A 24,556-nucleotide genomic window follows, 5' to 3' on the forward strand; every position below is an offset into this window, starting at 1 on the left:
CCCAAAGTACAAGGTTTTATTTTGTTCTTGAGGGAGGGTCTCTCTATTATGTAGATCTGTCTCTTCTGAAACTGGACCAGGCTCACCTCAAAGTCACAGAATATTTGATTTTAAAAACTGTTGTTTGACTTGCTGACTTGAGTTTCATTTACAAAAAACGAAACTGTTGTGGGCCAATGAGATGGCCCAACGTGTGGCTCAAGAGCATTGGCTGCTAAGCCTGGTGTTCAGAGTTTGGCCCTGGTTTGATCCCCAGGACCCACATGGTGAAGGAGAGACAGCCTCAAGTCACCCTCCAGTCTCCACACGTGCACTGTGGGACCACCACCCACCCCCATCTCTTCAGCACAGACACAAAATAAATACACGAATAAGCGTTAAAGAGATAGATAAGTTGAATTTTGTTCGTGCTTGAAGGAATTTGCAATAATTTCTCAAATGGCTCTAGACATATTTCTGCCATTTTGTGTTTTGTATTTATAAGAAGCGGCATTCTCAGAATTGACAATTATAAAATCAAAATATTAGTCAGTTCTGAAAACCCTTGAAGATATTCAACACTCTCTAGAATCAAATCAGCAGCCAAGACTTCTTTATCTAAAAATAAACAAGCAGGTCGCATTAGCAGGAAAATTTGCTTTTCTTTTCCACAAATGGTAAAATTATAAGTGTTCTAAGCAGCATTGATTTTAAAATGAATTCCTTTATCATTTACTAATCCATAAATGATCTGTATACTTATTTTACACACCTATATACCTGGGCCCCTATGGCAATTTCTTGGGCAAAAGGGGGTCATAATTGGGAAAAGTTTAAGTGGCCCCAGCTCTAGAACATTCTGTCTGTCATTCAGAGGCCTTTGCTAGCAATTGTTCAGACATAGTATGACGAGCTACTAAGCAGAAATGCTGGCTCTGGAGAGGAAACGGGTAAATTTACTATGGTCTTGACTGAACTTTAAAGAAAGCTTTTATTTGTTAATTCATCGATTCATCCATCCATGCATCCTCCACTGATCACGAGATGAGGCAATGTTTATGCTATATTTAATCCCGGCGACAGAGATGACGAAAGCATCACTCCTCCCTTGAAGGAGCCCACAGGCTGGCTCCCAGGCTTGCTGAGAGCAGGATACCCCAGCAACTGCAGTGCCGTTAGCCAGTGAACTCTTAGCTAATATTCACATCTGCATCCATAAGTCACTTCCCCTGAAGGCATCTCCAGTGCCAGATGCTATCCCCACGGACTGTAGAATTTCCTCCACTCAGAGCCGGGAGCCCTGGAGCTGCCCACAGGAAGTGAGAACAAGATGCATTTAATGCCAAAGCCCCTTCCAGAGCAAGGAAGGCAAAAGTGACTCATGCATTACCTTGGCCCAGTGGCCGCTATGTTCCAGCTGAGATCGCTTGAGAGTGTGTACCAGAGAAAGCAAGGCAGATTCCAGCCTAGACTCTCCCAGCTGTGTATCCAGTGGTCTGCTCCATTCCAGTAGCAGCTGGCAGCTGACCTGGGTGACCAAACAGTGAAGATTCCCTTGGGTCCTCACAGTTTCTAAAAAGAACATCGCACCTAGTCTGACTTCCATTACAGACAAGAGCTTCCCCAGTGTTGTCTCTTATGGTCAGAGGAATTCAGGGGGGGCAAGAACAAACATCGAAGCATCTGAACTACCCCACCCTCAGATCCACCTCATCTATCCAGGATTCCCATTGCTTAAGCAACGAGAAAATCCTGGCGTTGGCACCTACGCCAGGCAAATGGCAGAGCTCCTAGGCCACACCTAGAAGTGCTTTGCCGGAGAGCTGTGTGAGGGTGGGGGACAGTTATTGGGAGATCATGGACTATGACAGATGCCTGGATAGATGAAGGGAGAAATCAAGGGACAGAAACAGGGTTTCTCAGCCTTACACAGGGGTCACGGATACCCTGCAGATCAGATATTTACATTAAGATTCATAGCAGTGGCAAAATTACAGTTATGAAGTAGCAGTGAAATAGCAAATTATGCATGGGGGTCACCAGAGCATGAAGAACTGTATAAAAGGGTCAAAGGGTCAGGAAGGTTGAGAACCACTGGGATAGAAGAAGGAGAACCTACTATTGGCCACTCATTAATTGGTACTTGGTCACAGAACCGGCCAAACACATGTGAGCCCGGTTCTACCTGACCCCCTAACCCTGTGCTCTGCTGTAGCCATCATCTGCCAGGATCAAGACAGCCTGGTGATCAGGGACACAGGAAACCGCTGTGGAGAAAGAAAGGCACTGAAGGGACTGAAAGATTTGGTCAACTCTGGCCTTTGGGCTGGAAACCCAGTAGAAATTAGCATTCTTCCCCTGTCCACACAGGACCTCTGTATCCTATTTCCTAGTCCCAGTAAAATGGATTTTTCAATGTTAGGGGAAATCTCCCGTCACTGGTTTTCCTCCTATGGCTAACAGCGTAGGTCCGATGCGTAAAACAGGAAACAAATCTAAGGCACACACTCCTCTAGCCTTTTCCACATTAAGACATGGTTCCTAACATTTCCCCATAAAAGTTGGCGCCAGAAGCACCCCTCAGGACAGCTCCACTTATTTCCACTCCCCAAAGCTTAAAACATAACTCACTTCCTTTAGGTCTTGGGGATTCAGAGGTCGAAAGTTTCCCAAGTGAAAGCTACCGGTTTCCCCTCCCCTGAACCTGTATTTTTTTTTCTTTCTCCATTTTCACCATGTTGTGGATAGATAAAACCCAGGCTTTCAGGAGAGCTAGGCCAGTGTCCTATCCTAGAGCTACATTGTGAACACTTGCCACAGAAGACATCACTGAACCAAAATGACTAAGGTCTGTGTCCTAATGGAACACACACCCCAGGAGAATCAGGACTGAGGCTGTACCTTAGGGAGATGTAGCACTTGCCTGCTGCGGGCAAGACCTTAGGTTCAATGCCCAGAATCAGGGTGGAGAAAAACACAACACTCCAGGAGAATCGGACTCAAGTACCTTTGTTCAGAGGTAGCCCTGAGTAGAAAGGGCACAGGTTTATATGTTGGGCAGACCCTGGTCAAAGATCAGCACCAGTGTTAACCAGCCAGATGGCCTCTGGGAAGGCAAGACTGGGTTTCTATGCCTGATTGGGCCACGGTTAATGGGAAGATCTCAGAGCTCAGCTGGAGCCTTTGGCATTTGGACGGAGAGCCTGAGCTAATTTATTTAGAGATCTGGACTGAGCCTGCTGCTTAAGCTGTGTGCATGTGCACAAGGGAGGGGGGTGACCTGCTGTGAAAGGAGTTCTCCAAGGCCCAGGGAGAAGGCCCAGCCCTACCAGGGTTACCCTCCCACACCCAAGTTCTGCAATATTTCCCCGTAACCCTTTAATAAGGCCCCATCTATTCTTTTTCTTCCTGCTCTTTTTGAGTGAGCGTCTGTTCCCACAAACCAGATGCTGGAAGTCAAATCCTATACCTGTCTCAGAAGGTGGTTGTTGTGACATAATCTGAAAGCAGCTGGCGCTTACTCGACATTCAGTAGATGCACGGAGCCTCTCTGTGCCCCCATCTTCTAGTCAGTCACTCGGCAATAGAAAGAGGAAGCCCTGAAATAGCTTAGACGAAAGTTGCTTCTCAGCCTTTTGTTTTGGAAATATCTTCATTAATCTGTAAAATGAAGACTCCTAACATTGATCGATTGGTAAGATGGGGGGTGGGGGGGATGTTGAATGAGATGCTCCAAGTTAGAGATTGAACACATGGTTAACAAATTAGCTTGGATCGTTGTACCCACTGTTGGTGTTAAGATGCAACCGATGTTGCTGTGGGTTTTGTCTAGGTGAGGGGACTTGATGACAGTATTACAAGAAGGGGGCTTGAGGGCTGGGGGGTAGGGAGGAGAGCTGGGCAGTGGAAAGAAGGGAGTGAAATGGAGAGGGAGGAGCACAGAGGAACACAGAGGAGCACGGAGGAGCACAGGAGAACATGGAGGAGTACGGAGGAGCACTTAAGAAAGTCCCCCAGACACCCAGCACTCTCACATTTGCACAGTGTTCTTTGCCACACCTAACACAGCTGTCACAACACTGCAGGGAACATGAGGAAAGGTGGCATATAGGTTTTCTAGAGGCCCTGTAAGTGTGTGTAGAGCATGCACCATCTGAAGCTGAGACTGCCCCCTCTGCAAGGAGGGTGGAGAGACTGAAGTGCAGAGGGAGGACTGGAAAAGAAACAGGGGGTATTGCTTTATTCCTAGGTACCATTTGGATCCCGTCTGGGTGTCCCAGAGATGTAGTAGCTTTGCCACCATCTAAGCAGAGGGCTCTGGATGCACTCAGACATGGTTAAATCAAAAAGCTTCTATGAGCTTTGGGTCAGCCGACCTGGGCTCTTCCTGTATCCTAGATACCGCTTTCCTACCGGCAACATAGTAACCAGTATATAGCTTGCACTCACTTCCTGTTTGTTCAATGAATGAATACACAGGAAAGCAAATGAATGACAGATTGGTTCCATCTACAAAACCAGGTTCGCTGTCATGTTACTGTGACCCCCTCCCCCTCAAGTCAAGGGTCACAGTCTAATCTGGCTTACTCAGCTGCCCCGGAAGAAGTAGAGATCCCATAGCTTCCTTTCTGTATTTCCTCTAACCTTTCTGGGAGCCTGCCCCAAGGAAAAGGCAGGCCCAGGGATACCCTGGCTGGAGAAGGAAGACTCTGCCCATCCCCTGCCATGACGTCTGCATCCTCTCAAGATCGCCCTGCCCCTTCTAGCGCAAGGCCCCACTACATGCAGAGCTGTGAAGAGAGCCTGGCTCCATTAGAGGCAGTGTGGATGAGGGTGGTGCTCCCAAGAGCACGGTTCTGCATTTTCTCTAGTGCTAATGACCCTGACTATCAATAGCACAGTGGCTTCACGGTTGCTAGCCTCTTTCATCCAAAGTGCTCCTAACGCACGACCTCGAGGTGAGGCACGCCATCCTCTAGCTTACTGGAATGGCTCTCTGTTATAAGAGGAGAGACCCTGGGACCCGGGAGGTTCAGTGATGAGCAGTGTCACCCAGTGATGACGCGATGGGGGTGGTGAATACTCAGCGGCAGACTTGGGAGGTAAAGAACTGCATTTTGGCCCTGGCTTTGCCTCAAGCGAGAGCCAGGCATCCTTGGCTAAGTCTCTGGGTTGTACTTTCTCCTTTGACAAAGAGGGGAAATGGACTATGTCCCTAACTTCATCTACCTCACAGCCTCACTGGCTCAACAACCAGGCCGCTTCCCAGTCCCAAGCCAGTGACTCATCTCTCTGTACAAGGTCAGACAGCTCCTGGAAGAGGGGGTGCCAGCTGTGTCCGTCCTAGCATCCTAACAGATGTCCTATGAGTGTTCCCCACCAAGAAGACTGTGGTACAGACAGCAGGGGGGACACATCAAAACCATTCTAATGGTCCCCAGCACTGGGAAGCAGGTAGACAGCAGCTGCTGCTGAGGCCAGATGCCATCCTGTCTGTGACACTGGTGGTGGCTCCGACGAGGCTGGCGGTGTGCCAGCGGGCGGGCACAGACAGCCTCCCTCACCTGCAGAAACATCTGACTCTCTGGCTTTCAGTATCTGCAGTCAGGACTTAGCTACACAGACCTTCCTCCAGCTACACCCTGCCTCCCTCTGCCCGACTCCTACACAGTCCGTTCTACACGCTCAGATCCTGTCTGGCGAATGCCTCCTGCAAGAATTATTTTCAGTTGAGACAGGCTTGGTGGCACAGGCCTGTGGTCCCAGCTACTTCCTAGGCTTGGGCAGCAAGACTGAGGCAGGGGGACAGAGAGCTCTGGTGGTAGCATGCTTGCTGAGGCCCTTCTAGTATCACAAAATAAATAATTATTCAGGCATGGCGGCAAACACCTTTAATACTAGCGTGTGGGAGGCAGAGGTTAGGAGGATAGTTGTGAGTTCTTAGCCAATCTGGGCTACAAAGTAAGTCCCAGTCTAGCCAGGGCCCTGTAACTGTGTCCTTCTCTCTGCCATGGGAAAGGGCAAAGAGTAGCTTGTTTCTGTTTTCCTAGAAGTCCCTTCCATCCTCACATGTCAAGCAGGCTACTAGGGACACAGGGACCGTCTGCGAAGGTGGGTGGCAATTTTTCTTCTCCATGGGCAGCTATTTTGGCCAGTTCCAGGAAGGCTAATGTAAGGGTGTCAATAGACGTTTGGACAAAGACTTGGCCAACACAAGTATCACCTCCAGAGCCAAAAGATCTGAACTGAGAAGAGAAGGCAGGCCGGTCTAGCTAGCGGCAGCTTACCCAGTATTTTTGAACCTCGCTAGCCCACAGCATAACTATATGACCCCTGATTTCCAACGTTCGACACTGATATTTAGGATGAATGATAGGAAACTACCTTCTGGAGGTCAAAGTGGTTGCATATTGGTAATTTCCTATGGTTCAACCGAAAGGGTCTCTTGGGATTTGTGGTCTCTTGAAGACAGTAAGTCCCTGAAGACTTGGATTTCTCTGCTTCTAATCAGTACTGATATTTCTTGACAGTACAATTATGGCTGGGTGTGGTGGTTTGGATGAGAATGACACCACAGGCTTATATATGTGAACGCTTAGTCACCAGGGGGTGGAACTCTTGGATAGGCCTAGAAGAAATAGAAGTGTGGCCTTGTTGGAAGATTTGTGTCATTGGGGGTGGGCTTTGAGGTTTCAAAAGCCCATGATAGGCCTATTTCTCTGTCTCTCTTTGCCTGAGGATCAGAATGTAGCTCTCAGTCACTGACTAGCACCACATTATCTTGCTATGCTCCCTGGCATGATGATAATGGACTAAGCCTATGAAACTGTGAGCAAGCTCCCAGCGAAATGCTTTCCTTTGTAAGAGTTGCCTTGGCCATGGTGTCTCTTCACAGCAATGGAACAGTGACCAAGGCACTGGGAGGTATCAATACTAAGTACTTGCTAACTGAAGTCCTGGAGGTGGGGAACCTACAACCTGTCTTTATTTCTAACTCCAAGGGTGGTTGTGAGAAGGCAGAGTCTGCCTGGCTTTACTTCTTGTCGCCTCAAGTAGGTGATGGGATTTAGCCGCAGGCTGTAGCATCTAGCTTCTGAAAGTCTACATTTGGTTTCTCGGTCCAGTGAGGGGGATGAAGGCTCAGGGAGATAGCTGCCTCACTTAAGGTCATACAGACAGCACGAGATTACTAGACCTCTGACTCCTAACTCTGAGCTCCTCCGGCGGGCTCAATGGCTCCAAGAACAAACCCCTCCCTGTCTGCCCATTTTCAGCATCCCATCCCAGCTCCTTCTCCCTCAGGCTCCTAAAAAGACAGAAGAGGAGTTGACAGTAGGATCATATACGAGGAGAGCCCTGAGTCACACTGGGCCTAGCCCAAGGTTTCCAGGAAGAGAGAGATGAGCAGCCCCAGAAACCGTGTCTCTCCAGAGCCAGGGCCAGGGCCAGGCTGGAGAGGTGGGGGTGGCCACACTGTGGTTTGGGCCATTGCCAGTGAAACCAGGTATACTGTCCCCAGCAAGGAAACATCTGGAAGACCCTGCTTAGTGTTTAGGGTTCCACTGCTGTGAAGGGACAACATGATCAAGGCAGCTCTCATAAAGCTCTTATAAAGGAAAACATTTCTTTGGGGCTAGCTTACAGTTTCAGAGATCCAGTCCATTCTCAAGGTGGGAAGCATGGCGTGATGCAGGCAGACACAGTGCTGAAGGAGCCAAGAGTTTTACATCTTGATCCACAGGCAGCAAGTTCTAATTCCACACTGGACAGAGCTTGAGCGTGTGTGTGTGTGTGTGTGTGTGTGTGTGTGTGTGTGTGTGTGTGTGTGTGTGTGTGTCTAATCTCAAAGTCCGCCTCCACAGTGACACACTTCCTCCACCAAGGCCATACTTCCTAACAGTGCCACTCCCTATGGGTCAAGCATTCACACACATGAACCTATGGGGGCCATACCCATTCCAATCACCACATTTAGGTTAGTCACCAAGGCTCCGAGAAGGCAGGACAGGTTCCCTCAGAATCACCTTAGTAGAGGATGTGAAGGGGTCAGAAGAGGTCAGCAACAACTTTGGGCTGTAGGCATATTCCTCTTCTTACAACCTGGGACCTCTTCACATGGTGAAGCCCCTAGTCCCTAGGCTTTCTCTAGGCCGAGGCATGGTGTCATCAGGCCTCCTGCACATTGCTCAGTCTACTAGCCTACTCACTGGACAGAGAAGCGAGAGGGAGGGTCTAAGGGAAGTGACTGTGTGGGAAGACCCCTCTGGTTGCTTAGGGAAGATGGAGGAAGGAGTCTAGGACTCTAGGAACCCTTTCTGGGATTCAGGTCTCACCCTATCTTAGACTGTTACATATATCAAACATGAAATGTTGAAGGAGGAGGAAGAGGAGGAGGTAGAAGAGGAGGAAGAGGAGGTGGTGGTAGTGAAGGAGGAGGAGGAAGAAGAGGAAGGAGACAAACAAACCACAAGTCATACAAAAGCCAACTACACACTCTTCGTTTGGTGTCATCAATTGTTCTTGTCCTGTTTTCTTGTAGGAGTAAGGGTGGACTGAAGGACTCTGCATGCCCTAAGGAAGGCACTTTACCAACCTTTATCATTGTCTTCTCCTTCGGGTGTGTGTGCACGTGCGCACACACATTTTTGCTGAACTGCTTGAAAATGACTTAAAACCACTATGCCTTAAATATTTTTGCATAAAAAGGATACTATGGCATAAAGCCATATGGCCACTTTTACATCTAAAAAAATGTAATAGTAATTGCATATCACTTAATATCCAGACTAAAATATTCTCAATTGTCCCAGAATGGCTTTTGCAATACATTCCCCCCACCCTATACAATTAAAATTTATACACTGGGGCTGGAGACGTGGCTCAACGGTTAAGAACACGGGGTGCTCTTGCAGAAGACCTGAGCTGGATTCCCGACACCCACACAGTGGCTCACAGCTCCCTGTAACTCTGGATTTAGGGGATTGGGTTCCCTCTTCTGACCTCCACAGGAACCAGGCACACGCATGATATACATGCAAGGCAAAACATTCATCCCTTTAACGTGAATAAAGATATAAAATTAATAAAAAACAATTTATACATTGGGCCAGTGAGATGGCTCAGAGGGTAAGGGTACTTGCCCCCAAAGGACCAGAGTCTGATCCCTGGTACCCACATGGTATAACGAGAGAAACAACTCCCACAGTTTGTCCTCCAACCTCCACACATGCCAGGAGTACACACTTCAGAACACGCATACACAGAGATTCTAAATTTTAAAAATGTAAAAAACAGATTGAAGCCCTTACATTATTTATGGCTTGACTGTCTCTTTAGTTTCTTATTTTAAAAGATTTGCGGTTTTTTTTAATTATTATTTTTGTGTATGTGTGTGTATGTATGTATGTATGTATGTATGTATGTATGTATGTATGTATGTATGTATGTGTGAGATCTTGTGTGCCATGGAGGCCAGGAGGTGTTACCTTGGTGCTGAGGTTACAGGAGGTTGTAAGACGTCTGAACGGGTGTTGGGAACTGAACTTGGGTCCTTTACGGGGGCAGAGAGAAGCACTTGGAACCAATTAGCCAGATCTCCGGCTTTTCTTTTGTTTCTTTTAATGGAAAGTGGGTTTTACCTTCATCCTTTCCAACCCTGCAGCAACAATGTTCTTTTCGATTACTTCCTTATTTTTTGTGCGTGGGTGTGCATCTGTGGCTGTTGGGACAACTTCGAGAAGTGGTTCTCTTCTCCCACCTATTTGGTCGCAGGCACCCTTTCCTCATAGGCCATCTTGTTGGCCCCCAACTCCCAATTATTATGTTTTAATGACTTTCCTCCTTCCTTCCCTCCCTCCCTCTGTCTCTCTCCCTCTCCCTCTCTTTCTTTCAAGCCCTGGCTGCTCTTTAGCATGTCCCCCCCTTTAGATGTCTAGTCATCTCTTTGAAACTAGATCTGGCTAAGCAGTTTTGACTAGACCACAGGCTGTGGGAGAAATTCCTCTTGGGGAAGCTTTCCCTTTGGCAGGAGGGGGTTCCCACCACGGAGAATGCTTGATTCCTTACTAAGGTGACCTGTGTGGTCTTGCTAAAGACATTTCCTCCCCTCAGGTGAAGAGCAAGGAGTCTGCGAGAAGATCTGCTGTGTTCTGTATGGACAGAACGCTTTTGTGTCTGGCCCTCCAAATTCATAGCAGTCAAATCCTCAGAGTGCTGGGATGAGACATCAGGAGGGCGGGAGCCTGGTGAATAGGGTTAGTGTCTGCCTAAAAGACACAGGAGAACCCTGCAGTCTCTGTCCTCACCCCTCTTCTGAGGACCGAGAAGAAAATGGCTTAATCAGGAAGCAGCCCTTGTCTGACTCCAGGTTTGCCGGTGCCTGATCTTAGACTTCTGACTTTCAGAAATGTGAAAAAAAGCAACTTCTGTTAAGCCAGACACTCTGCAAGGCATGCTGGGACCAACCTTTTATCTCATAGTACGCGCCCCTCCCTGCTTAATAATTTTATCATCTACTAATGAGCCTGCTCTGAATCAGCTTATTGTTGGGGAAAAATGCTGAAGGAAAGGGCAGGTTGGGAGCTCTTGGCCAAGAGATACAAAGTGAGAAGAAATAAATCTTTGTTATCTGCTGTCTAGCATGGAGACTGCAGCTGATGGTAAGGTAGGTTTCACAACTGCTAAGAGAATAGTTTAAGTGCTCACGCCTCGACATGGAAAAGTTAAGAATGTGCTCCTAGATATGTTAACCACTGTCGCTTACTCATTCCATAGTATATATCAACACATCACATCGTGTATTCCATATATACTTACTTTCCAATAAAAAATCCAACCCAAGGGCGGGCATGGCGGTACAGACTTTTAATCCTAGCACTCAGGAAGCAGAGGCAGGTAGATTTCTGTGAATTCGAGGTCTACATAGTCAGCTTCAAACTAGCTAGGGCTACAAAGTGAGACCTTACCTCAAAAAAAAAAAAAGACAAACAAAAATCAACAACAAAAACAAAACGAAACAAAAAGACCCAAATGTGAGCAATTTTTAGTTGGAACCTTACTATTCTGCACAGACTGGCCATGAACTTACTACCTGCCATGGTCTGAATAAGAATGGCCTCTACAGAGCCATGTGTTTGAATACTGGGTCACCAGGGACCAAGGGTCACTATTAGAAGGTGTGGCCTTGTTGGAAAAAGTACGTCACTGGGGGCTGGGCTTTGAGGTCTCAGAGGCTTAAGCCAGGCCCAGTGCAGCTGTCTCTTCCTGCTGTCTGTTGACCAGATGTAGAACTCTCAGGTCCTTGTCCAGCACCATGTCTGCTGCACGCGGCCATGCTTCCCGCCATGACAGTAGTGGACGGAACCTCTGAGCTGTAAGCCAGCCCCAGTTAAATGCTCTCCTCTATGAGAGTTGCTGTGGCCCTGGTGTCTCTTCACAGCAGTAGAAACCCTACGTAAGATCCTACCCTACTGTGCCTCAAGTAATTGAGATTGTAGACGCCGGCTACCATGTCCAGCTAAATAATAAATAAGCTTTAAAAAGTAAGTTTATTCATTGAGCCATAAAGGGGTTAAACCAGGGCCTGACTGGTATATCCTAGGCAAGTACTCATCATTAAGGTAAATTCCAACTTTTTTTTTTTTTTAACATTTTTATTTGGAGACAAGGCCTTTGGCCTTCTACTTGTGATCCTCCTGCCTCAGCCTCCTAGGCAGTCACCACGCCATGTTAAACTGAAAGGTAAAGATCACTTCTTCCGTGTCTGGTTAGCTTGCATTTCTGTGAAGAGTTTCCACTTCCTACCCTTCCTGGCTGCTTCAGCTGTTAGACGGGACTCATGAAGCCCCTTTTTATCACAGGTTACTTCTCTTGTGTTGTTTCTCAGTGTCTCACATCCACTGCGAATGCCCCTGTACGCAGGCTCCTGTGTTCTTCGACACAAGTGTGCTCCGGTTTCCCGGCACAATGCAGTTCACCGTCCTTGTCCAGTCTCAGACCTGATAACAGTCACGTGACATTGGCTTCTAATATAGGAAGTGGCACCTGGAAATAACAATCCAGGGGCTGAGGAGGTGGCTCAGCAGGTGAGGGCGCTGGCCCTGCAAGACTGGCAGGTTGACTCTCATCCTTGGACTCTACAGGGTTGTTCCCCAACCACTCCCTCAAGTATGCGCCCTCTGCACACACATCTTGCACACACACACATGCATGCAATGAAAATAAACAAGTAAGTAAAAAACCCAGGCACTGGATGCCGTTTCGCTTCTTTTTTTTTTTTTTTTTTTTTTTGGTTCTTTTTTTCGGAGCTGGGGACCGAACCCAGGGCCTTGTGCTTCCTAGGTAAGCGCTCTACCGTTTCGCTTCTAAATGCAGACAAAGAAGCAAAGAATCCTGTGCTTCCCTCTCCATCTACGTTCTTCTCTGCCTCTTCCCATACTCAGACCCTGCCTTTTAGACCTCTGAGTTCCCGAGCATAGATACTCATCTGCCCTGTAGTTTTCTATTCAGGACGACAATGCTAGGGACAGTAGCGTACCTGAGACGCACAGTCCAAGGTTTCTCTCAATCCTTAGATCAGATATTCTACCAAGAGTGCACAATCAGAGCAGTAAGACTGAAAAGTATTTGAATTAGCCAGATGTAGTGGCACAGGGCTCGGGAGGGTGAGGCAGGGGGATTACTACAGGTTTAAGGCCAGCCTAACCTTGTCTCAAAAAAAAAAAACCTTAAAAATCTTGTTTAAATTAATTCTTTGTAATGAAATGATTACTCATTAGTCAGTGTTTCTGTTGTAGTCAGGTTTGGGGTTGTTTAAATCTAATTTAACTGTTGAAATATGTAAGTATTTTAGTCAAAACTGTCTGAAAAACCATAACCAAAGACGTCTCAATCCCATCCTGACGCCTCAACTGCCTCCTATAGGAAACCATTTTCTTTTTTCTTTTTTTTTTCTTTTTTTCAGAGCTGGGGACCGAACCCAGGGCCTTGCGCTTGCTAGGCAAGCGCTCTACCACTGAGCTAAATCCCCCACCCCCATTTTATTATTTCTGATTTATTATTTGAGTGTGCATATGTGTGTGTGTGCATACACACACACACACACACACACACACACACACACACACACACACCTTTCTCTTTTTGAGACAAGGCTTTCCTATGTATCCCAGGATAGCCTCTAATTCACAGCACTTCTGCCTTAAGCTTGCAGGTGCTGGGACTGTAGGCGTACACCACCATATCCAGCTTGGGCAGAAAGATGGTTTCTGGAGGTTTCGATTACAAATGCACCTGGACTTGCTGCACACACACCGTCCCTTACTTGTGGGCATGCATCTTTGGGATAAAGACTAGGACTGCTGTGTGAATGCGAATGTCGCCTGTTGGATACTGCCAGCATCCTCTGTAGGAGACTACTGCTTTGCACTCCCGACACAGAGTCTACAAGCTAGCCAGACCTCATAGTGAGTGCCCTGAGCTGAGCACTGTGAACCCAGCCAGAGTCCAGCAGTAAGCACACCAGCTCAGCCCCAGGGCATGCCCTGGATGATGGCAGGAAGGCAGGAAGAAGGTGGTCGTTCCAATCATTTTTCCGAACTGAATGAAACTTGCCCAAATTCTTGTGTGAAACTTGGTAAACCAGGAGAAAAGGGGGGAGTGAGAGAGCTGAGGAAGCCAGGTCCTCGGTTCTCAACCCTGTTTCTCTCAGTTCTCTCTCCCTGCTCCACACTGACCAACAGACGCTTCTCTGAGCAGAAGCTGTTGGCTCTGACTCCAAGTAGGTCCATTCCTGTTTGTACATGTGCAAAGGAAATAAGTCAGTGGAACAAGAGCAGCTCATGGTAGGAAAAGAGGAGACAAAGAGATTCTGGGAGAGGAAACAGAGTACAAGACATTCCTCACAGCTCTCCTGGACTCTAACCCCAGGGTACGCTCACTTGTATACCCCACGGGAAAGGGGAAACGATTTAGTCACTATGGAAAAAAATCATGCAGGTTCCTCAAAATAGTAAAAACAGAGCTGGAGTTGAGCGCCTGCTTGGCACGCAAGAGGCCCTAGATCCGATTCCCAGCACACACAAACAGAATTAAAAATGGAGCTGCCCACCGGTCCAGCAATCCCACTGGTAAGCATGCATGGGAAGGAAATGAGAAGAGCACAGAGATGTCTGCCGGCTCTGCTCTGCTCTGTCTGTTGCAACACTGTTTAAAACACGGAGGAGATCAAAGCAGCCCAAGTTCCCATCAGCCCACAGACTGGTCAAGAAGATGCCCGGTGCTTTACCAAACGCACTACAGAGTTCAGCCACGAAAGAAAAGCAACCTGTCATCTTCAACAACACGGAAAGAACCGGAGGCCCCCGTGTTAAGTGAAACCAGCCAGGCACGGCATGGCAAGACAGATACAGATGACCTCATGTGGAATCTGGAAAGGCTGATTCTACAGACATGAGATGGAATGGTGGTTGCCAGGCCGGGGAGGAGGGAGGAAGACAGGATGATGGACAGCACCTAGCAGGAGTTAGAGGGGAGTAATACGCTCTGTTCCGTCTGAATGATAAGACTGGAGGAAGTGACAGCATGATGCTCACTTCAAACAAGCTGCACGGAATCACCTTTGAATTGTTTCTCTTTTAACCATAAGGGAATGATGAATATTCTAGATTTGAATAGAACAGTCTATAGTAAATGTGCATATCGAATCGTGGAGCCTATAAATACGTATGGCTCTGTGTCAATTTAAAACAGCGAGTAGTATATCATCTATTTTCTGGAGGGGAAAAAAACCTGGAGAAAGGCTGTTAGCCCAGTAAGAACGCACCTAGAGGGTGCCTGCCTCACCCCACCCTCTTCACTTCACCCCTAATTTCCTCCCCGCAAGGAGAATGAAAAAGCAGGCAATGGGCTGGGTGGGCAGCGTCTCTGGGAGGCACTTGCAGGGAGGGAACACAGATGGCCTGGCAGATACCCTTCCAGGAAAGGGCAGGCTCAGGGTGGGGCCCGTTACCTGTAAGATAGCATCAAGAATGTTTCCCGGGATCCTAGGCGCCCCAAATAAACATACCCCTCATCTCCTCTCAAGGTTCAGTAGATCTTAATGTGGGGCTGGTTTTGGGCTGGGGCCTAGAACACTGAATAAAGAGCAAAGGACCATGGGTACCAAGAGGAGTCAACTGTAGTCTCGGCTGGCAGTCTGAGCTGCTGATAGGCTAGACTGGGAAAGTACAGCAGGGCGGCCTGTGTCCCCTTTCCTCTCCAGATCCCAGAGTGTGATGTAAGTAAGACCCCCTGCTCTCCCTGCTCAGGGACCTTACTCCTCCCACCTTGGACCTTAGGTAGATTCTGACTATTCTAGTTCCCTGCCCACCCCACCCCCAGCACCCTCTTTCTGATTCTCTTCAGACATCAAAGACCATAGCTGTGTGACAAACTGACTCAGCCACTCCCTCCCACTGTCTCTGTGTGAGCAGGGTTCCCAGAGCAAGGAGAAGCCATAGAACAGAGGCCAAACTAGGGGCCCTTTCCTGTAACTCCTCATGCAATTGATTCCCCAGTGCTATTCTCCACACCCTTGGGACTAGAAAGATGGACCTGAAGACAAGGTCTCTTCCCTGGAAGCCTCTCCTGACCTGAGTGTGGGTCTCCCGGACCCCCATGGTATAGGGAGAGAACACATTGTCCTCTGACCTCCAGATGCACCCCCCCAGATGGTTTTTAAGAAATTAAGCTGCCCTTTCTTCTAACAAGTGTGACTGAGTGCCTCCGTGCGTGTGTCTCAGTACTGTGCTAGAAGCTGAGGATGTGAGGGGTGAGGCAAGCTAAGCTCCTTCATCTTGACCTTGGATCCAGGGACACAGAGATAGAAAATAGAAGGGGAAGGGAATGAGGCACCAGCAGGGACTGGAAGGCAAGAAGCCTCTACTCCTTCTAAGCCCTTTCTCCTGAGTGCACAGACGACCTCGGGCAGAGCCAGCCAGGAGGGTGGAGCAAGCTGCTGACAGGTTGACAATAGGGCGGGTCACAGAGGCAGCTAGAGGGGAGGGGGCCCAGATTCTGCTGCAGTGTTCCCAGTCCCTCGGGCTGCACAGCTGGGAGAGGTGGGGGCACAGCTGGGCTGAAAAGCACTCGCTCCAGCTGCCCAAGACGCAGGACTCAAGACCACTACAGCAGGCACCCTAGTGCACTAGCGCCTAGCGCAGGAACCTCAGGCAGCAGCCATCCTTGTCTACCAGTATCTGCCCCCCAGGATTCCCTCCTCCCGTTCTTATAGAATAAGAACATCAAGTCTTCCTGGGGTCAAAATACCGGTAGGGTAGAGAGGTACAGTCTGAGCCATCTCCAAGCACTCCAAGAGAAGGCGTCGTAGTACTCTGGCAGCTTTCCTGATTACCTTTTAGACTCTCCTAGCCTGTCTCTTTCCCAGGGTCGCAGCAAGCCTTTTCCCCATAACCCAGATAGGTAGATAGCTTAGCTAGCCTGCCCGGTTCATGGGGTCCTCTTCTGAAATTCCCCTCTCCCTTAGTCCCCTTCCCACGCTGATCCCAGCCTGGAACCACCCTGGTTTCCTTTCCAGATAAGGAGGACCTAAAGCAAGGGGGCTACTGGAAAGGGTCTCTAGTTAGAGCCAGGAATAGGGGAACTCATGGGGGTGGGGGAGCAGGTGGATCTGCAGACACCCCAACTGAGGAGGAGAGAGATGATCTGCAGAATTGGGATTTGTTTTCCCTCCTCTCGGCCTTCCCCTTGCCTCTCTTGGTATCGGTGGGCACAGCCACTGCCTGATTCTCCATCTGACAAGGAACCCACCCAACCTGGCCAGCAGATGCTGGCATGGGGTCTAGAGGGACTGTGTGTGAGTCCTGCAGGAGTGTCCAGGGCAGAGGTGGCTCTAGCCAGGAGAGCTTGTCTCTGCTCCCAGGATTGGGGGCGGGGGAGGGTTCCTTCCAACTCTCCCACTCAGTTGGAAAAAAGCAAGTTGGCACTCCTCTTTCTTTGGTGGACTAGAGTGCAGGGCTCAACTCATCTCAGGGAAAGATGTCAAGTGGCCCCAGGTCCATGACAGGGAGAGAGGAAAGGGTAGGAGGCAATCGCAGCTTCAATGTTGACCTCTTAAGCGATCTGTTCAAGGACCCTCTTAAGGGCCAGAGGCCCATGCCAGCCTGCCCCACGGCCTGGGGCTTGGAACTGAAAACTTTTCAAGTCCCTTCTCCTGCATTCCCTCATAGACGCAGAGATGCGTGGGGCGGTGCCCTCAGAGACACTCATACAGTTGGTTCTGGACGCTTACACTCACTCAAACAACAGCAGTGCGAGGGAACTCCCAGCTTTTTCCACAGCTAATTATAGATGTCAAAGTCTGAGGATGTTTTGTAAGCCTCAGAGAGAAACTGCTGAGGTTTCCATGCAAAGCCAAAGAAATTTAATTTGTGTACCAACTTCTCCTAACCCATCTCCACCTTATGGCCCCAGTGTGCCCCCTCCCTGGCCTTAAGGCCTTTCTTCCCGCTGAAGATTTATTTGGTTCTATCGCTCCCCCAACCCCCCCACCCCGGCTGTCTTTGGGGCTTTCGAGAAAGGGAACAGACGCGGAAAATATTTTTTTTTCCGCAACAGTTTTCCATTCTGCGGCTGGTTCCCAAACCAAGGGGGAGGGGGAGGGCAGGAGCGCGCGCGGTTTCGGGGCGGGGGGGGGGTCGGCTGGAATAAATACTTCTTCCAAGAGCTTAATTTGGGGGCGAAATAGGCAGTCCCTCCATTTCCCCCACCCATCCCACGATCGAGAGGAAAACGCAAAGGAATCACTTGTTTGATTATGTGATTCTTCAGAACCCAGGGAAGAAATAATATTGTTGAAGAAATCATTCTCATTCTCCCTCCACACACACCTCTCTCTCCCATCCCGACATCCCACCCCTCCCAGAATTTGCTAGCAGGAGGAAAATCGGGATCTTTGAGAAGCCATTCAGAGGAAAGAAAGAAACAAAGTTTGCAAACCCCGAGTCAATTCATTCTCTGCAAGCCTACCTCTCTTTCTAGCAAAGATCCAGGTGTCTCCGAGCGGGACCGTCCCTGCGCGTTTCCATGGACCGACCGAGTAGGGTGGGGTGACCACCCACCGCTCTCCCCACTGTGGCAAACCACCTAGTGATGCTGGCTTGGCGCTCTGGCCTTTCAGCTACAGCCGGGGGGAGTGGGCTGGGTCTTCTTCCCCAACCCTTCCTTGCGAAGAAGGACCTTCCCTGGAAGAAAATGGGTGCAGGGAGCTGGGCGGGTGTCTGATCTCGCTGTCTTCGGAGGGATGGACCCCTAAGAAGTTCGTGCCCCCACCCCACCCCCAGCCTAGGACCGACTCAACAGCAGAGCTGTCTTAAGAAAATGCTTGTCATGGCAACAGCTCCAGCCAACTCCGGCCAGACTGGGGCTCCCCAGCTCTCCCCCAGCAGAGCGGGAGGAGAAAGGGGCGGAGCGAGAGCCAGCGGGGGTGGGGCTTGGCGAGAGGCCAGAGCATTGCTCAGCTCTTAAGGTGGCTCAAGTGCAAGGCGTGGCGGGATGATGCTACTTGGTCAGGTCTTAAGGCGGAATGGGGAAGGCTAGGGGGAATCCTCTATCTTCTTGGCTTTCATCTGCGCTGTTTCTTACTTGTTGACAGGAGCAGAGCAGGAGTGTGTGTGGGTGGAGGTGGGAGTGGATGTGGGCAGCGGTCTTCAACCGTTGCTGAGTGGAGGGGAAATAAAGGAAGTGTCTGCAAGCCTTTCGGCTTCCTGCAGCTCCTCCAGGCCTCTCAATCTCTTACTGAATTAGACCCAGGACCCAGAAACCTCAGGAAGTGTGGGCATTTGCCCTACTCACCCCGTCTGAACTGGGAGTTCACTGGCAGAGACTATTGTTCAGGGTGCCTCCTCACCCTTTCCACACACAGATCGCATCTTGCTCTCTTTTGCCTGTGTACTCAACCAAAGGCATGTCCATTGGGCACAGACCGCTACTTGCCTATGCATCGGTCACACACCCAAACTTTCACATCTACAATATTGTTTCTAGTCCTTCTGAAAGGTTCTTGTTTACTGTCCTCATTTCATGGTTGGGGAACTTAAAGACTGAGCGACTTGCCCAAGGTTATGCATCTGGTTAATGACAGCTAGGATCCAAAGGCAAGTCAGACCCATTCCAGAGCCCATGCGCTTTTCCCCCCCTGTAGCCTAGTGTGTCACACATTTCCATTTTTGACTGTATACACTGAGACATCCATACACACGTAGACATAGCCCATAAACTGTTAATCACACCCCTGTGCCACCCACCCACCAGCATTGTAAAACATTACCACCCAAAGCTTTTGCAAGGAACCTTGTGCCTTTCGAGTACAAACGTGCACCATCGGCTGGCTCGCACAACGTATCTTCATTGACTGATACATTCCCACACCCACCTCAGCAGGCATACGTGTTTGTGTATATGCTTATGAAAGGCAGGCTGACATAACCTCACAGGTTACAGTGAAGAAGGGGAGTGTCACAGCTTCAGAGCCATTCATAGAGCTTCGGAAGGACCCCCACAGCTAAGCCAGGCATGCTGGAGTACTCCTCCTAGCAATCAGAGGCTGAGGCAGGAGGATCTTCAAGAGTTTGAGGCTAGGGCTGGAGAGATGGCTCAGTGGTTAAGAGCACTGACTGCTCTTCCAGAGGTCCTGAGTTCAATTCCCTCTTCTGGTGTGTCTGAAGACAGCTACAGTGTACTCATATAAATAAAATAAATCTTTTTAAAAAAAAGAGTTTGAGGCTAGCCTGGGCTACATAATGGATGCCAGGTCAGCAATAACTACAGAACAAACAAGATTGTGTCACCAACAAACAAGCAAACAAACACCCAAAATCAGCACCATATGTTACATTACACCCGTGCTTCTTTGTTTGCATCATAGGACACAGAAGCTTATGTGCAGGAAGAAACAAAGCCGAGGTGAATAAGACCAGGAATCCCTCCCAACTTCCTGTCATTCCGTTCTTTCCTTCCTTCCTTCCTTCCTTCTTTCTTTCTTTCTTTCTTTCTTTCTTTCTTTCTTTCTTTCTTTCTGACTTCTTAACACTATTGACTTCACTTGGTCTGTTTTGTGTTTTGAGATTCATGTAGTCCAGGCTGGCCTCAACCTCGCTGTGTAGCCGAGGCTGGCCTCCACCCTCCTATCTCTACTGCCTAATTGCTGGGATCATACCCGTGTATGACCATACCTAACAGTCTACTGTTTCTCAATAACTGCTCTACATCCTATTTCTGAGCTAGGGAAGAAGTTGAACAAGCAAAACTAAAGGAAGTTATTTGGAGCAGCTTGGCTCGGAACTCAGGAGTTTCTCTGTAGCTGAGATTCTCCGCCACCTGTCTAACGTGGAAACAAGATCCAGAATAAGCCCTGCCTGCACCGGTGCCTTTCCTCCTTAGCCAGGCCCAGTCACAAGCCCACCCAGTCTCAAGGTGAGGGGGGAGATTTGCTCTGCTGAAGGAAAGCAAGGGTTACTTCCGAAGAAGTCCTTTCTGGGATTTTACCTCTTCCCCTCGAGGCACTTAGAAGATACCAGAGATGACATTGCTCTCATAGGACCCCATACTTCCAACACCCCTGTTTTCTCTCCTGTTCCTAGGCATTTCAGTGGAAGACAGGAAAAGTGTGTCTGCAGTAGGCCATACCACAACGTCAACTTCAGATGCCCCCGTCAGGCATCAGTTGGGGTTGACATGGAAAGGACAGGGAGGGGAGTCAGCTGGACAGGCACAGAACTAACAGCTGTCAGATTCCCTGCTGGATGGCTGTGTGGTGACATTTTCGAGCCCAAGCGAGTGTCAGTTGCATCTTTATCACAAGAAAGCCGGTTTCTGAAATGGCCCTTTAAATGTATGGAAGTGTTTTTTCGGCTTTTGGCCATGGCAGAAGTGGAGGCATTGCCTAACTGTTTGGTAAACTTGTCTTGGGGGAATAACAGCTTAGACCAGATGTGTGATCCTAGTAAAGGAGGGAGACTGGTACTGTGGCCTATGTGGGGCCATGGCTGATGCCTGATCTTAGCTGGCTAGTATGTGAAAAGCCCTCTGGGCTGCAAGGTGGTGGGCACAGTGGTGGTGGCGGCGTTGTTTCTAGGCAGAGAGGTTCTGTTGTCCCATCCCAGGCTGACAGAACAGGATGCGGACTGGTATCTATAGGTGGTGTAGATTCTTCTTCTCTTGAAGTAAGTAGTGCTCTCTCCTAGCTATGCTTGTGGGCTGAGAGAAGACGATCCTCTACCCAACTCCATCCCACCCCTCCCCCCTTTCCCACCTCTTTTCCAGGTAAATCCAGACGAGAGAGACCACAGCCTGAATTCTATAACTGTCCCAGCCACCAAAGGCTGTGTTTTCCAGAAACCTAGAAACCTTGGTGTCTGGTTTCTTCCAGCTACAGGTTTGAGGTCTAGATTGGGTAAAAATAAATCTATCCGTAAAAATAACTCCTCTGTGTGGGAAAGTAGAGTTGCCTCTCTGGGGCAAAGGGTGGGGCAGTGCTCTCGGTGTTCACAGTCGAGCTATCCTCACCCCTCAGCTGAGGAGAATGTGGCTCTCACACTAGATGTTTCACAGAATGTTACTCTGCCCCCTGAGAGCTCAGTCTTGGGTGATCCAAGATCTCCCCTCCCCATCATTCCTCTGTATCTCCCTTGAAAACAGACGGTATCATTCCTGTTTTGGTATATATGGTAACTGTCCTCCCTACATTGAAGTCCAGGGTTCTTCTTTCTAAAGAAGTCTATCTCCCATCCATTGCTTAGTTCTCTGTGTCTCTGTGCGTATGTAATGGAAGAGGCATATGTACACAGGTACGTGAAGGTGCATACCTGTGTACACATGCAGAGGCCAAAGAAGGGTGTCTGGCATCTTTGCTAACTCTCTGCCTAATTCCTCCAGGGCAGGGTCTCTCTCTAAACCTAGCAGTTACATCTTTTGGCTAGGCTGGCAGCTGGCAAGCCTATTGGTGCCCTGTCACCAGTAGCCTGGGGTTATTGGTCAATGCAAGACTATACTCATGTGTGTGCTGGGATGAGAATTCAGATCCTCCTGGTTGCACAGTAAAGCTCTCCTAACCACAGCAACATCTCTCCAGCCTCCAAGGCTGCTTCAAGACACTCTTTCTTCTCAATGTTACTGTGAGAACTGTCACTTCATCAATGCCCCTCCCCCCCATGATCCATGCTTAGCCAATTACGTTGTCCCTTAAGATATTTAAAATTGTTTCTGGGGCTGGGGATTTAGCTCAGTGGTAGAGCGCTTACCTAAGAAGCGCAAGGCCCTGGGTTCGGTCCCCAGCTCCAAAAAAATGAACCAAAAAAAATTGTTTCTAAAATTACACTTTTTTTGTGTGTATGTGTGTGGGCATACATATGCCACAAGCACAGGTGTGGAGGTTTAAGGAAAACATAGGAATCGGTTTTCTCCCTCCATCATGTAGATTTTGAGGATGAATTCAGTTGTCAGACTTGGCAATATGAGTCAGTCCTTACCCACTGAACTATTTTGCTGTCTCTCTTCCCTGAAATGTTTAAATGTAAGATAGATAGATAGATAGATAGATAGATAGATAGATAGATAGATAGATAGAAAATGGTTCAATTTATCAGTGAACATAGTGAGTCTCGAGACTCTGGAAGTGTCAGCAGCTTTGCTCCGATGAAGAAGCCTACCTATGGGAAGAGAAAAGGTCACAGGAGAGGCAGAGAAGAAAACTGCAGAGTGAGGGCAGGCCTCACCCCAGACCTCAGAAGTCAGAGGCAGAAGGATCATGAGTTCAAGGCTAGCCTAGACCACAGGACAAACCAAAGTCAGCCAGAGCCGTGGAAACCCCATTTCAAAAATAAACAAAAGAAAAAGAGCCACGTGAGCCTACAGAGTCAGCAGTGTCTCCTGCGTCACACTTCCTTTCCTACCGATGGGTCCCACGACAGATGATACATGGCACAGATGAGTTCCAAGCTAAGTGAAGCTTGTCATTTTACGTTTAGTCATTTATACTAAGTGATAGGGAAACAATGTAGAAGCCCTTTGAGGTGGCTCCTCCTCTTTGATACCCTCATCTACTCCTTGAGTATTGTTGAATACCTGCGGCCCACTGCCGTGTGCACACATTGAATGGCTACCGTTTCAGCGCCTATGGTCCCAGAGACAACGGTGGTAGGCAAGATGTGTTCCTAGCATGAACAGTTATGATCAAGAGGATGTTATAGTTGTCCTTTCAAATACATTTGCTGAGTGTGTACTGGGTATTGGGAATTTCCATGGAAATGCATGCATGGAAATTCCAAGGCATGACTTGCCTTTGATGGGAATACTAGACAGGGTCAGGGAAGGAGACTGGGGGCAGACCAAAAATCGTGAAGAGTAAGCTTTAAGCTGCTTGGGATGGGACTAGGATGGGGCAAACCATCAAGGCACAGGTTCTAAAGGGCAAAGACTAGAGAGCAAGGCTGAGGGCGTGATTTGTGTCTGGTGGGCAATAGACCTGAGTATTGGCCATGTGTCTCTGGCTGCCTTGCGGACTGTGAGAGCAGTGTGTAGAGTGAGTGGGGAACCTACAAGCGTGAGCAAAGATAAACCAGACACACTGTAAATGCTGGGCATTTTCATAGAGCAAAGTTACTATGTTAAATGAAAATGTTGTGGACTAAGTTCCTGCACTGGGCTGCAGTAGAGCAGACTGAAACTCAAAATGGAGTCACCCATGTTAAAGTTCCATGTTGCCAATGACTCAATCATTGTCAGATTTTCTAAAAAACAAAAACAAAACAAAACAAAACAAAAAACCAACTAAGGCTGGGGTTGGTGCACATACCATATACTAGGCCTGGGGGTTTGGAGGCAGGAGAATCAGAAGTTCAAGATCATCCTTTGTTACATACTAACTCCAAGGACAGGCTGGCTGCAGTAGGCCTTCCCTTAAAAACAAAACAAAATAACTAATGAACTAAAGGAAAGATGCCAAGAAAGGCAGCACTAATGTTAAGATAATGAAGTGACTTTTATTTACTTTAATCTTATCCTAGCCAGGGTTACTGTTGCTGTGATGTAACACCATGACCAAAAACAAGCTGGGGAAGGAAGGGTTTATTTGGCTATACTTCCATACCACAGTTCATTATTGAAGGGAGAAAAGTCAGGATGGGAACTCAAACAAGGCAGGAACATGGAGGCAGGAGACGGTGCAAAAGCCATGGAGGAGTGCTGCTTACTGCCTTAGTCAGCATGGCTTGATCAGCCTGCTTTCTTATAGAACCCAGGACCACCTGCCCAGGGGTGGCCTCAACCCCAATGGGCTGGGCCCTCCCACATCAATCACTAATTTAATTTGAAAATACCATACAGCTGGGTCTTTTTTTTTTTTAAAGATTTATTTATTATATATAAGTACACTGCAGCTGTCTTCAGACACACCAGAAGAGGGCATCAGATCTCATTACAGATGGTTATGAACCACCATGTGGTTGTCAGAATTTGAACTCAGGACCTCTGTTTCAACTTCTTGAGTGATGGATGGTGTTACAGTCTCCTAATGTTTCTTTCC

At 48.5% G+C, this 24,556-nt stretch overlaps 1 protein-coding gene across 12 annotated transcripts in view; it reads right to left on the reverse strand.

Annotated features, from left to right (window-relative positions):
* Positions 1-18,387, reverse strand: part of Atp2b4 (ATPase plasma membrane Ca2+ transporting 4) — a 98,685-nt gene extending 80,298 nt beyond the window's left edge. For 8 of the 12 annotated variants that reach the window (XM_087580537.1, XM_087580543.1, XM_087580534.1 and 5 more), the window contains exon 1: positions 18,004-18,387. The gene's annotated coding sequence lies outside the window, so the exon portion shown is untranslated. Of the gene's footprint in view, positions 1-1,369; positions 1,508-18,003 lie in introns of all 12 variants that reach the window. The other 4 variants (XM_087580538.1, XM_087580545.1, XM_087580536.1 and 1 more) reach the window with 1 other exon arrangement.
* Between the last annotated feature and the right edge of the window lie 6,169 nt (positions 18,388-24,556).

This window comes from Rattus norvegicus, chromosome 13 (genome assembly GCF_021556685.1).
Source record: "Rattus norvegicus strain SHRSP/BbbUtx chromosome 13, alternate assembly SHRSP_T2T, whole genome shotgun sequence".
Lineage (NCBI taxonomy): Eukaryota > Metazoa > Chordata > Mammalia > Rodentia > Muridae > Rattus > Rattus norvegicus.